Source organism: Typopeltis vanoorti, chromosome 15 (assembly GCF_054136105.1).
Source record: "Typopeltis vanoorti isolate ZY-2024b chromosome 15, IOZ_Tvanoo_1.0, whole genome shotgun sequence".
Taxonomy (NCBI): domain Eukaryota; kingdom Metazoa; phylum Arthropoda; class Arachnida; order Uropygi; family Thelyphonidae; genus Typopeltis; species Typopeltis vanoorti.
Genome location: NC_143563.1, coordinates 31383770 through 31398465, shown reverse-complemented (window position 1 = coordinate 31398465; position 14696 = coordinate 31383770). Strand labels below are relative to the sequence as shown.

At 37.6% G+C, this 14696-nt stretch overlaps 1 protein-coding gene across 1 annotated transcript in view; it reads right to left on the bottom strand.

Annotated features, from left to right (window-relative positions):
- LOC150098565 (locomotion-related protein Hikaru genki-like) overlaps positions 1-14696 on the bottom strand; it is a 57727-nt gene that overhangs the window by 21631 nt on the left and 21400 nt on the right. The window lies entirely within an intron of this gene.

Below are 14696 nucleotides of genomic sequence, written 5' to 3'. Positions count from 1 at the left end.
TTTTCGGTTTATATGATCATTCTGCGAAAACTAAGCTAACACATAAATAAAACAACACACTACATATTTATTTAACTGCAACGCTTTTTTTTTTTTTTTTTTGGAAAAAAAAATAATCAGATTAGCGTAGATTCTTTTAGATTGCAGCGAACAGATTTTAGATTACAAAGATGTGTTTCGTTATATATAAAATTAAAATTTCCCTCACAGATTGAAATAAAAATAAAAATAATACAGATTAAGGAAAACAACAAATTCTAATTCAGGTATAGGGTCCAAAAGTCATCGTTTCTAATAATAAATATTTAACGGAAAAAAAAAAAAAACGCGAGGGTCGAATGTGACCTACATTTTCCGAAAGATGGCAGTGGAAGCACTAGATTTACTAAGATTAATTATAGTGCGCTCAGATGGGATTTAAAACGAATTTTTGGATGTCACTGAGAAATTAGTCTTACGAGCTTATTTCAAAGGGAATAAGAAATAAAAATGCGATAAAATACAATAATTTCGTGGGGTAAACGGGAAATCCAAGACTAAAGTTTCGAAAAGCACGTGATGTGTGATATTAAGGAAGATGTGTATATATGTGAGAAATGTAAACGTTGAAGATGTGATACATGAAAGCATAAGGTAGAATATGCATGAAAGTGACAATGATTGAGAAGGGCGTTGATGAAATGGTAGCTAGGATGTGTAGGAAGGGAGGATTTGAGTACGTCGATGTATGGGATGAGTCTGATGGGAGAAAAGGAATATATGTTGAAGATGGGCTGCTTTTAAAGCATGAGAGAAAGTTACTGTTTAAAGGCAAGGTATGATAGATACTGTGAGAATGTCGTATAGTTGTGTGGACATGAGGGCCTCCCTCGATGAGTCTAAGGACTCGGTGGAGTCGCCCGAAATAATAATAATAATAATAATAATAATAATAATAATAATAATAATAATAATAATAATAATAATAATAATAATAATGAAAATATGTGCGTATTAGATCAGGGAAGCGGACGTTATTAGGATGGCTGTTAGAAATAACATTGACAGAGAGGAGAGAAAAATGAAAAATTAAGGGGGGAAGTTTAAAAATACCGGCCTCTGTTTATACACCAATTCTAAAAGTATAAGGAATAAGTCAGAAAAGTTTATAGCATTGGTTATTACAGTCCAACCTCAGATAATAGGGTGGTTAACTTTTAATATGTTGATTGAAATTGAAGTTAATGGTTATAGCATTTTTAGAGAAGATAGAAATTATACAAAAGAGGGAGTGTATTAATGATGATAGCAAACGAGTTGTGTCCATGTAAGCTTGAGGAACTAGAGGATAATAGTGAGAGTGATTTTTAAAGTGCTTGATGTGAAATAAACATAACTAGAGAGAGATAGAAATAGAGATTTAGTTGGGTCTCTTACATACCTAGAAAAAATGAACAATGTGAGAATGAAATGTTTAGGCAACTTAGTTTAGCTAGCGTAAAAAACGTTATAATAATGGGGAATTTCAATTTTCGAAAAATAAATTAAAAAGAAGAAATGGGAGAAAGGACGGAGAATTTCTTGAGTTCTTAAGGGATTACTATCTCATGGAAGGAACCCTTGGATAAAATGTACTGGATTTAGTGATAGCGTCGGATAACGTAATTGTTAACAGCATATCAACATTGCCACCAGTTGGTGACAGTGATCATGTAGTCCTGAACTGGAAGGTCCGAAAGCATGCAGAGGCATCTAGAAAGCACATGTGGAACTATAGGGCAGGATATTATGGAAAACTCAGAAAACTACTTGAAGGAAAAGAGATTAATATGGCGTGGGTCATAGTTAAGGAAGTATTTGATGAATGCAATAACAGACTGTGTGCCTAAATTAAAAAGGATTAACAAAATAAGTGCTAAATGAATGAGGTAACAAGAAGAGTGACAAGCATAACAAGAAGGGCGAAGTTAGATTATGAGAGGAGATTAGTGAGTCAGGCTAAGAAAAATCCCAAGGAGTTTTTCCGTTATACAACTATCAAGAGAATGAATGACTATGGGAAGATAACTCTGCTGAATGGAGACGACGCCAAAGTGACCAAAGCAGTTACGATGAAATTTGCCGTTGATTGTATCAATTGGAAACGACAGGACATTGTGCCCCCCCACCCCTCGATCTAAGTTCAGTTATCGTCGTGAAGGGAATCGAAGTTATGATGTCCCATGATGAAAGCAATCTTTTCGTGGACTCTATCAATTGAAAAAGTTAACCCTTCTCATATGGCGGTAACAAATTTTTCTCCCCTCGCGGAAACTCGCGTTTTTCATCCGGCATGTCGACCAATCGACTCTAATACACACGCAGTTTACGGACAAAAGATAGATGGCGCTGTGTAAATTTTAAAGTAGTGTAGACCAGCGCTTCCCAAATTGTGGGCCGCGGCCCCCTTGGGGGCCATAGGTTTTGTTGAGGGGGGCCGTGAAATAATGAAAACAAATTTAAAATGTTTTAAGACTAAGTAGATTTTTTTTATTTTAAAAGAAACGTATTTAACTTTTATTATTTCTTTTTGTTATTTTTTATATTTTAATGGAAAAATTCACACATTAGTGTTGGTTCACAAACTTTGCTTCCTGCGTATTTCGGCGTTTAACGAATATTAGTAAATATTGCTTATTCATATGTTTCATTTCAAAGCAGTGGTTAATTGTATTTACTTCGAATGCTCTCCAGGGAAGCTCCAAATCTTCCTGTCCCTTTCATCACGGGGACTGTTGATATTGACTTTATATACATATCAAAACTCGTTTTATATTATCACTGTCATCCGAGCTAGTTTTCTGTTACCAATAAAAGTTTCGCATACTTCATACATGAAAAAAAGCTTAAACAAGTTCATGTGGGGAGATAGTAACTCGCTTGCAGTGGTAAACAACACGCGCTCCCTAACAGCAACTATACTGCAGAGGCAATAAAAACAAGTACTTTTATTATGCCAGTGAATAAGGTATGAGGAGTCTGTGTAATGTATTTCTCAACAAATAGTGCAATTAGAGACAACTGGGTTAAAAACACACTAATTAATGAATCACATGTCCCCTCATACAGAAACTATGCTGTATAGACTGAAACAAAACCATATGTTGCGTGGGCAAACACAGTAGCTAACTAAAAACTATTGTTATTAATTAGATGTGTGTGAGTTCGATTTCCCAAGGCAGCAATAAAATTCAACCGAACGTGTTAAAATTCGTAAAAGTGTTAAAACTAAGTAATATATATATATATATATATATATATATATATATATATATATATATATATATATATATATATATATATATATATATATATATATATATATATATATATATATATATATATATAATGAATGTTATGGCAGTTTCACATATGGAATTCGGTTGAAGAAAGTTAGCATTTCAACTCAACTGTCAGCTATGCTTTTATCTTTCGGTTGCGCGATCTTTTGTTAATACCGCACCAATCATATGCACGTTTTAATAACCTGCCTTTGCTGTCTGTTTCGCGTTAGGCTTAATTACCTTAAAGGGAGAAAAGTCACAAAAGAGAAAAATGTTCCTGGTCCGTAATATTCACTAATTGCATGTTATCAGTCTGTGGTGTGCCAGTATCGGTAAGTGGTGATATTATTTGATCTATTCTACGTTAAAAAATTTAACCCTGAGATGGATAAGTGGCTGATAAAAAAATAATAAAAAATCCCGCGAACAATCAGAAGAAGCAGAAACAGACTCAAAAAAAGGACAGTATTTCATATTTTACCAGAACAGCCCTCATCGTCTTCAGAACCAAACGGTAAGAGGCAACAAAATGTACTATATGCATTTGATTTTTGCAATACTCGCTGTGTATGTTTTATATTGAATATAAATACAATAAATATTATAATAATATATCTCTCTATTACTATTTTTTTTCGAGGGGGGCCGTGAAATATTTTAATTTTTGCAAAGGGGACCCTGACATCTAGAAGTTTGGGAAGCACTGGTGTAGACAATAGGTTGTACAAAGTGCCCTTCAGTGATGAGTCCTTGAACTCTTTACGTAATAATAATAAGTATACATGAGTAATGATATTATTAAATATGTTGTTTTATATATATGTTATGGTATGTTAAGTTATATATTTGTTTTAAATAATGGCATTATTATATGTTACGTTATATTCTTAATAATAATGATATTATTATATTAATTACATACGCCATATATACACATTATTATTATTGGCTTTCCACCAGGAGACTTAAGTCCATCTAGAGTGGGAACGTCATGATCCCTACAAAATACCCAAATTCATATATTTACCACTAAGGACACTTAACCAAAATCAAAATGCGTTTCCAGTCGGTTTTATGTTTCACAGTCCAAGACCGACTAACTCAACATTAAAAAGACAAAAGGTGGCCAGCAGGTGAGCCATATAACGACTGATCACTACTGTAGCCAAACTGATACGTGTATTACGAATTTCACCAGCCCCCCCCCTCCCGTGCAGAATGATTTGTGCATATTCACTCATCTATTGCTCTAGTACTCATTCATTCTCTCAAGTTATTTATTTGTTATTTTTGTACATATTTATATACAAAAATAACAATACTGACATATTCACTAATACATAGATAGTCAATACTTTAATTTTTATTAACATATCTTATAATCATTACACCTGTCTAATGTTGTCTGTAACGTTACATAAACCTCACAATCCGGTGTTGAAGTCTATTCCACATATAAAAGCTTTTAATTAATCCCACAATCTGCTGAGCTTTTCTAGTTGCCTAATAATACAGATTTTTGAACTTAAATTCCTTATCAACCCCAAACACTGAAATCTTTTTATTCATTAATGTTTTTACGAAGTCTGGTTATTCAACTTTTATCCATCTAATGTTATCTTTTTATAGGATATACTCTCATTCGTTCACATTAAATTTTAAACTCTACTTTCCCATCTACACTCCCATACATTTGAAACTCTCATCATGGAAAGAAGTTACATCATCACTGATGAGAACAATTAAATACGCTGTCCAACTTTAAATCATTAGCAAAAGGAAAAATTTTAGCACTGACTCTTGGGAGACTCCACTCCATAACCTGGCGCGGACGACTCTAGGTGATCATCAGTAGCTATTTAATACATTGTAACGCTATCAAAGTCTTTGCTTAAATTCAAACAAATAACATCGAAGACATTTAGCCAAGAACTATTTAATATATACAGTAGGAAACAAATTAATCCGAACAAGCCAAATTTTCCTGAAGTTTTTTGTTTGGTTTATGTTTCAGTAATTTTGGTTTTGGATTTAGTTTACTATTTTGGTTGAGTGCTGTATGTATGTGTTTTTAACTGTCTTGACGATGTTTATTAATAGTGTTGTGCGTTTTTAATAGTGCAAATAAGTTGACATTTGTAGTGTTTTATTCATTTTGTGTGGCTATAAAATATGTCGTCTTTCTCAGCACGCATCCATGACTCAAAGATAAATTGCCAATGAATGTGGTGTTGGTTTGGGTACTATAAATGCGATTTTAAACAGGTTTAGGGAGACAGTACTTTTTCTACTGAGAGAAAAGGCAAATGTGGGCGTAAAAGGGAAACTGCAATTACTCAAGATCGTTTACTAGTTAGGAAAAGCAACATGAATCCAAGATTGTCTGCTGTAGACTTAAATAGAGACTTGGCAGCTGGGATTCATGTTTCTGACATGACAGTACATCGAAGATTTTTGGAAGCAGGGAGGACTGTCCACAGACCCAAAAAGAAACTTTTTCTGGACTATAGTGAAAAAGAAACTTGGAAAATTAAATTATTATACAAACAATAACTTAATACAATCCGTTATAAAAATATAGTTTCGAGATGAGAAATAAGAAAAATGTGTTCTACCTTGGTAGAGTCCATGACTAAGCGAATTAATGAACTTACTAGGAACAGAGGAGTACACAGTGGCGCACCCAGAGTGGGTGGGCCAAGGGGTCCGGGCATCCCCCAAAGAAAAAGGAAAAAACACTAGAAGAATTTCCTAAAATCTTTTCCTGATGAATAAAATAAATTTTTTTATTTATGTTGTGTCGTGTCTTCTATTTCTGTACTACTTACGAATTAGCGATCATTGCAGATGCTCAGTCCTAGGTCGTATGCCCCCCCCCCTCTCAAGATTAAATCCTGAGTGCGCTACTGGGAACACATAAAAATGATTACGTAAAGTTGGAGTTTAATTTTTGTACTTGTTTTTTTTTCTTTAAAATGTGAGTGTTCGTATTAATTTGTTCGCTTTACCAGGCCCAGAGGTGGTATCTCCACCTCTGGGCATAGTAAAGATGACCTGCCATTGCTTCTGCCCGGTATCTCCACCTCTGGACCTGGCTCCCACTGAAGAGACCTCAATAAAGGTCAAAGCTAGTCTGGGTAGTGGCCCTTCCCTTAATGCATAACATTAGACATATCCGCAAGGAGATGTGTTTTGCATTATGGGAGATACTGAGATAGGAGTGTTGGTTGCTTGTTCCACCTTTGCAAGGAGTTGCCCGGTGTTGTACCACTTTACCCCAGTCCCGAAGATACTTTCAAGCGCAAACTTTGTTTGCACACACTTGGATAAAGGATTAAACTAAATTTATTATATTATAAAATGATATTCGGGAATAAAGTAATGTATTATATATTCCAATATATATACTGTATACAGAATGCAAAATGTATTAAAATAACTTTCGTACATCAGAATCAAGTAATGCGTGCATGTATTCATGAGAACATTGTCAGAATTCATTATTGAACATTTAAGTTAGAGAATAATTAGTTTTAGTGGGCTGTCTGTTGTTTCAAAAGAGTGATAAGCCAGAGTTGATAATAATCGGAAGCTGGTATTAACTCCGAAAATGATTAGTGCAGCAAAATAGGTACGTCTGTTCGCTGATGAAAATGGTTAGGTCATCCTAATGGAATACACCAATCACAATAAGTGTCCTTAACAGTTTATGTGGTAGTTGATGCTAATCATATCATCAACTATGTTTTCCACATGATGGGAGAATAAAACTGATGAATGAAATAAATTTAAAAAAAAAAGCGTTTTAAACCCAATAGGAGTTCAACTTGGAATAATAGCTAATGTTGAATTTGAAATATTTTTTCATAATTCTACGTGTGCTAAATGCATTGAATTTATTCAATAATTATATATTTGTAAATACTTTATGAAAGTAATTTTTTAAATAATTAAGAGTAAATATATTGTTCCGCGTTAAAATAGATTTGATGCTCAAAGTGAGTTAACTTAAATCTACTATTTGCGTTGCAAAAATAAGGAATTAGTAATGTAGAATGTAGGAAAGTCCGACAGGATTAAAATAACATCCTTTCTTTGAATTATCTAGGTTATTATAGAGTTTATATCGTTGTCTTATTCGTTAAAATAATAATAAAAATTAGAATAATATTAAATGTTAATAACGAATACTGGCAGGAGAAATTTCTTGGAATGTCACCAAATTGAAATCATTGCTTCGCCAAGGATCCAGTGTAAGGAATCTTTTTGTTTTTAAAATCTCCTTATTTAATACACATAAAAGTAAAGAAAGAAAAAAGAGAGGTTGATTGAGCAAAACTAAAAATACTAGTTCTAAAGATCATGACGTGACATGTGGAAGAGTTAAGTATTTTACATATAAATACTTTATATGTAAAACACAATTGCGCTCTAATGGTTTCAAAAAATTAAAAAAAAAAAATCAGCTAACGCCTTTTTTATTCCCGTATACGGGGAGTAGGCGAGGCCATTTAGCCCTATCTAACTTTTGGAGACTGAGTGGGCAGTTCAATCTCCACTGGTACCAATCAGAGATAGATGGCCCAAGGCTATCACTAGTTAAGCGGTACACAGTGAAGAGAGACGGCTCAAATGTGCCGCCATCTCGTGGTCCCTAACCCTAATACAATATATTTAATGTCTGAAATAATGTGGGTTCTACGGTCGATTTTCTTGAGTTTAAAGGACGAAAAACCCGAGTTTCCGGGAGGAAAAACCCACTTGCCCGTGCCAGAGATCGACTAACTCGGGAACCGGTCGAAAAAAGGCTTAGAAAAATTTCCTCTAGTCGCCGACTAGACTCGAAACCAAGTCTTCCTTCGTGCGGCCTAGCGCGGTGGGGTGCAAACGCCACATCCACTGAGCTACACATTCAAAAAATTAGGAAGTAGAAATTTTAGCTAATTCTAATTTTTAATTCCTAATAATATATCAATCAATAATCTCTTAACAAAACAAGTTTATTTTTAATTTCTCAATTGTTTCAAAAATGGCTTTATTAAAAATATCTTTTTTTTTTTAACCTGACAATATAATCTTGCACACGGTTTCATTACTCGTCGATAGAATCTCTTTCTATAACAATAATTAAAACAAAATCATAACTCAGTTATGTGCAATATACAATATGTACATAATAATTTTAGAATTAATTATATTATGATTTAAGAGGCGACTAAAATGGGGCGCAGAGTTTCGCTCTCTCAGGTTTCTCCCCGAATTTTTCTCCCGGTGAGGGAGGGGGGGGGCTTAGATTTCGGGGGATTTGCCCTGAGAGAGCATTTTGAGTCTCTGGGGAGGATTTTCTCCACCGATAGGGCCAGTTGCTTGGCCCTATCGGTGGATGCTTTTCCCTGGAATAGGAGTGGTTCTTCTCAGTAGTGGGGGGGGGGACTTCACTGAATGGAACCAACTCTGAATTGGATGATCTTTCGGACGCTTGTGAGGAGTTGAAATCCCGAAGGAGATTTCAACTGCCAGTCTACACTTGGTGGAAGGAAGGGACAAGGCAGGTCCTGAACCACTCAAACCCCCCCCCCCAATCAACACCTACGAGACTTAACAATGAACGGAATAGACACCGACGTCCTGATAGAAACGCTGGACAGAGAACTGGCGCTAAGCCTACTTAAAAAACTACTAAAAAATGTTTGATGTGGAATGGCCATGCCCCTTGAACCTGTACTCCACAACGAGAGGGATGCCGATGAAAGCGAGGATACCGCCATCACAGAGGAAAAATTTGTTTTGGTGGTCCCCCCCACCTAGGTGAGACCCACACGCGGAAAAAGCGCAAAACACAGACTACAGAACCATCCAAAGATGAAGGTATGAGCGAAGACTGACACAACTCTGACTCCCCTGCCTTCACTAAAGAGAAAGTTCCCCCAAGCATCCTAAGAGAAAACAGCAGGTGGACGACACTAAGGGTCACCATGGCTGGCCTGCAGATAGCGTACAAAACAGCTAAGAATCTAGACGACGGCATCAAAATCCAGCCCGCCACTATATTCGACTAACGAATACTCACGAAGGAGCTAGACACCAAAGGTGCACAATACCACACCTTCACCCTCGACTCGGAGAGGAGAGGAGCCTGAAGGTGGTTTTATTTTTATTTATTTTATTGTGGAGTATCAGAGGACATACCTACAGAAGACATAGCCGCCAATCTCTGCTAGCAAGACCTACCACCCATCAAGGTCAGCAGAATGACCAGGTCGGACAAAAGTCCGATGCCACTCGTCTTGGTAGAGATTCACCACGCATACAAAATCATATACGACTTAACACCAATTTGCGAGCTAAAAATCAGACCAGAACGACTAAGAAAAAGAACCTCATCAGGATAGTGCCACAGGTGCCAAAAGTTTGGTCATGCCCAGGCATTGTGTAAAGCAAAATATAAGTGCTTAAAATGCGATGAGAGCCACCCAACAAACACCTGCACCAAGCTGAAAACCACCCCAGGATAAATGTGCAAACTGCGGTAGCCCCTCACCCAACAAACTACAAATGATGTATGCAACACCCAAAAAACAGACAATCTTCCTCCTCTACCGATCTACAACACCCCCAGAGGTCGATAAAATACGACAGAGGACAAACTGCTGCAACCTGAAGCCCCGATCGGACCAAATCACAAACGGCAGACGAAGACCTACGCCATCATTACAATCTCTCTCGCAAATATACTGCAGGACTTTAGCAAATCCAACTTCTCGTTGGACTCCAGAAAAGATTTCTATAAGAAACCCAATCCATCCTAACAGCTCTCATAAATGCATAGAAGCAAAATCACCCCAGGTTCTCTACAGATCATCGCGTGGAACGCGAATAGACTTAGAAACAAGGTTCTGGAACTCCAGGAATTCACTGTGAGATACAACCCAGACATCATCCTAATAAACGAATCCCACTTAAGACCAGCAGACAACCCCAAAGTTAGAGGATACCTCCTCCACAGAAATGACAGAATAAACTACAGAGGAGGTGGCACCGCCATTTTCATAAACAACCACATCGATCACCATTCTGTAACCAGCCCCTCAACCAAAAATCTAGAGCTCACAGGAATAGTAGTACCCACTACCTCAGCTGGGAAACTAAAACTTTATGCAGCCTACAACCTACCATCAAAAAATCTGCTGCATTCAGATCTGGATGGCGTCCTGAACAATAGAGAGCAAGTCATCATTGCCGGTGACCTAAATACGAAACACCCTGCATGGAACAGTAAACCACCAATAGAAACAGCCACATCCTCTTCAGCTAATCCAGTTCAAACTACGCAGTGGTGGCAGGCCCCACCGAACCCACACATCGCAGTACGTACGGCACAGTTAACATACTTGACATAGCTATCCTGCAAAATATTAAGCTACATAATAGCCTAGACTCTTTAAACGAGCGGACATCTGATCACAACCCAATCCTGTTCCAGCTGTGAAAGCAAGAACAACTGCCGCCTCCCATCCACTCTTTCATCTCATGGAAAAAACTATCAAAAGTACTACCAGAACACATTAAACCTGTTCCTCACATCAGCTCCAAAAAAAAAAAGAAATTGGAAATGCAGTCAAAAATCTGACCCAACAAATCAACACAGCCTTAAAGGCTGCAACCGGTACTACAATCACCTTTAAGCCGAATCGACTACCTGAAGACATCATGAATTTAATTAGGGACAAAACCAAAGCAAGGAAAAGGTACCATAACGCTCGGGCACCTCAAGACAAAAAGATCCTCAACAAGCTAAACGATGAAGTTAGAGAAGCACTTAAAGCTCACAGGAACGAAACATGGGAAACCAAGCTAGCCTCTACATCACCTGTCGAACACTCCATCTGGAATATATTAAGAAACCTCAGAAACAAAAGCAAATCTCTTCCCCCACTCAAGTCAGAGCGGGGCCTCATACACACGGACTCAGAAAAAGCGAAAGAGATATCAAGAATTTTAGAAAAACAGTGTAGCCCTGCATACGACAACTTGGACTTCAAGCATGTCTATAAAATCCACCTCCATGTCAGACATGCACTGAAAGTCACCGATACCTGCAACAACATACCTCCAAACACCTCACCAGCGGAAATCTATGAAGTTCTAAAGAAGCTAAAGAATAAAAAAGCTCCTGGCCCAGATGGCATATCAAATAGAATAATTAAACTGCTGCCCCGAAGAGCTGTCGTATATCTCACCACCATAATCAACGCCATGTTCCGATTTAACTATTTCCCCAGCTATTGGAAAGTCGCAGCTGTGGTCCCAGTGCATAAACCAGGTAAAGAGCCACACCTGCCCGAAAGCTATCGACCCATCAGCCTAATCTCAAACTTAGGCAAAATTGCCGAAAAAATCATTCTCTCCAAACTCCAAGCGTAAACGAGTTAAATATCCTTCCAAAGGAACAGTTCGGCTTTTGACAACATCACAGTACTACTCGACAAATTCATAGACTCATTAAGTACATCACCACCGGCTATAATTGGCATCAACACACTGGAGCAGTATTCCTCGACATAGCAAAGGCTTTTGATAAAATATGGCACTTCGGATTACTACATAAATTCATCGCAGCGGACCATCAGGAATAGTCCACCTAATTAAATCATACCTCCAGGGCAGACACATACAAGTCAAAATAAATGGAACAGTTTCAAATCAACGACGGATCTCAGTGGGAGTTCGCCAAGGGTTTCTACTGGCACCGATCTTATTCTCGATATATATGGCAGACATCCCGAACAACCAGTGACGGCTCGTGGCTTGAAATTTTACCATAATTTGAATAAAATATCAAAATTATGGTAAAATTATCCATAAAATTATACAGTTTAGTATAATTCAAAATGTCTTAAAAATTAAATCCATTCTTCTTGTTTTGTTTCGAGCGAAAAAGTCAATAACTTTTTCCTTCATGTTTGTGTGACTTGAAGATTTTTTTTTCTCCGTTGAAATCATCGCAAGTGCATTTAATCTATCCTGATTCATAGTGCTCCTCAGAAATGGTTTTATTCTCTTTAATGTTGAAAAACAACGTTCAGGCTCTGATGTAATCATAGGAATTGTCAAGAGAATTTTTATCAATACAGTAATTTCACTAAGAACACATTCTAAATTATTTTCTGTTATAAATTTTAACAAGTCAATTAACTTACAATAATCATGCATGTCGGGTCTACTGTAGAATACTCGAAGTTCAGCTACAATGATCATAAAAGAGAAGTTAATTTTCCAACGTATAATAATGAACAACTCATCCCAGAAGACGGATTGTTTACCCTATTATCAGAATGGATTTTCCTTTTTGTGACATGCGCAGAAGTGTCCAAGGGTGTCGAATCCGTGGGCGTACTATACCAGAATCAAAGTACTCCTCTAGCAGCTGACGATCCGCCCCCATAGTAACATACGCATCGCCAGCTTGGAGTCACACATCCAACACCAACATCCTGAAGCTACAGAGAGTGCAAAACAAGTGTTCGCGCATGATCCTACAAGCACCATGGTTTGTAAGAAACGTCCAACTGTATACAGATACAAATATCCCTTACATCTACTCCTTCCGTCAATCTACTGCGGCAAAATTCTTCTTAACGATCTCTACACACCCGAACGATCTAGTGAAACATGCTCCAAGCTATGACGAAACAGACCTCTTCAAACACAAGAGGCCAAAAGCCACCCTAAATATAGAGTGTCCCAAAATTCACGCAAGAAGTAATTCGATAGAAAACACAGGTTTTTAATTAAAAATTGTAATTTTTTATTGATTCATAAAGTATACAGTATAGGGTTTTGCATGGAATAGCATATCGGGTAAATGGCCTCCACGGCTTTGCTGGCACATACGCACTCTTTTGTCGAAATTTTCCATGACCGTTTTGCATAAATGTGGCTGAATTTCGTTGATACAGCGCTCAATTTCTTCCTTCAAGTCCTGGGTGGTCGTGGGCTTGTTGGCATAAACCTTAGACTTCAAAAAACCCCAAAGAAAAAAGTCCAACCGCGTTAAGTCACATGATCTGGGCGGCCAATTCTGATCACCAAAACGGGAAATTACACGACCAGGAAATGACTCATGCAGTAATTGAATTGTTTCTCGGGTTGTATGGCATGTGGCACCGTCTTGTTGAAACCACATGTCATCCACATTCATACCTTGCAATTTAGGCACAAAAAACTGGATTATCATGTCGCGATAGCGAGCACCATTAACTGTTATTGCCTTACCAGCCGCATTTTCGAAGAAGAATGGACCGATGATGCCTCCAGCCCAAAATCCGCACCAAACAGTGACACGTTGTGGATGCATTTGTTTCTCAACAATCACTCGTGGATTTTCTGAACCCCAAACGCGACAATTTTGTCGATTAACGAAGCCATCAAGATGAAAATGAGCCTCATCGCTGAAGATGATTTTGTTCGAAAAATAAGCATCCACTTGTTGTTGTTCCATAATCCATTCAACGAACTCTCTTCGCTGTGTGTGATCAGGTGATCAGTAGGCTTCAGTTCTTGAGTCAATTGAACTTTGTAAGCATAACGATGCAAATCTTTCGTGAGAATACGCTGTAGAGTGCTTCTCGAAATGCCCAATTCAAGACCACGGTGCCGAATTGATGTTCCTGGACTCTCAGCAACACTCTCACGAACTGCTTCGATGTTTTCTGTTGAACGACTTGTTGAAGGACGGCCAGAGTGTATAAGATCACTAATTGATCCAGTTTCCTTGAATTTTTAAATTAATCTTTTCACAGTTGAAGTTAAATCACTATTCCGACCATATTTTGTACTAAAATTGCGAACTGTAGCTGCCAAACCTTCATTATTTTTAAAATGTTGCTCAACAATGAAAATGCGTTGTTCTTTCGTGTAGCGCTCCATTTTTAATAACCCTGAACTGTCAGCTGTCACGCTGTCTTTTTTTTTCTCGTTGGCAACACTTCACCGCACAAATGGCGCTAAATTTAAATCTTGCATGAATTTTGGGACACCCTTTACTAGCAACGACGAGTAATCTCTGTGCCCCCCCCCCTCCCTCCAGGGCGAGCTTACAACTCATAAATTTTTCCTCTTCATTTCGTCCTTATCAGACAACGGGAAATAAAAAAAATGCATCTTGCTTCACCCTCCTGGCCATTGATGTTATGGTTATGGTTATAGAATTCGTGTGTTGGTTTCCTGTTCCAAGGAATTTAGAGTCCTAGACTCTAAGAACCTTTCTTCACCTTCTGAGAATTATTTCTTCACCTTCAGAAGATTTAATTCTCATAAAGGTCCCTCAAATCCTAGTTGGGATTAGAATCTAGATCTTTCCAAGGGCTTCGTAGATACCGAACACGATACAAA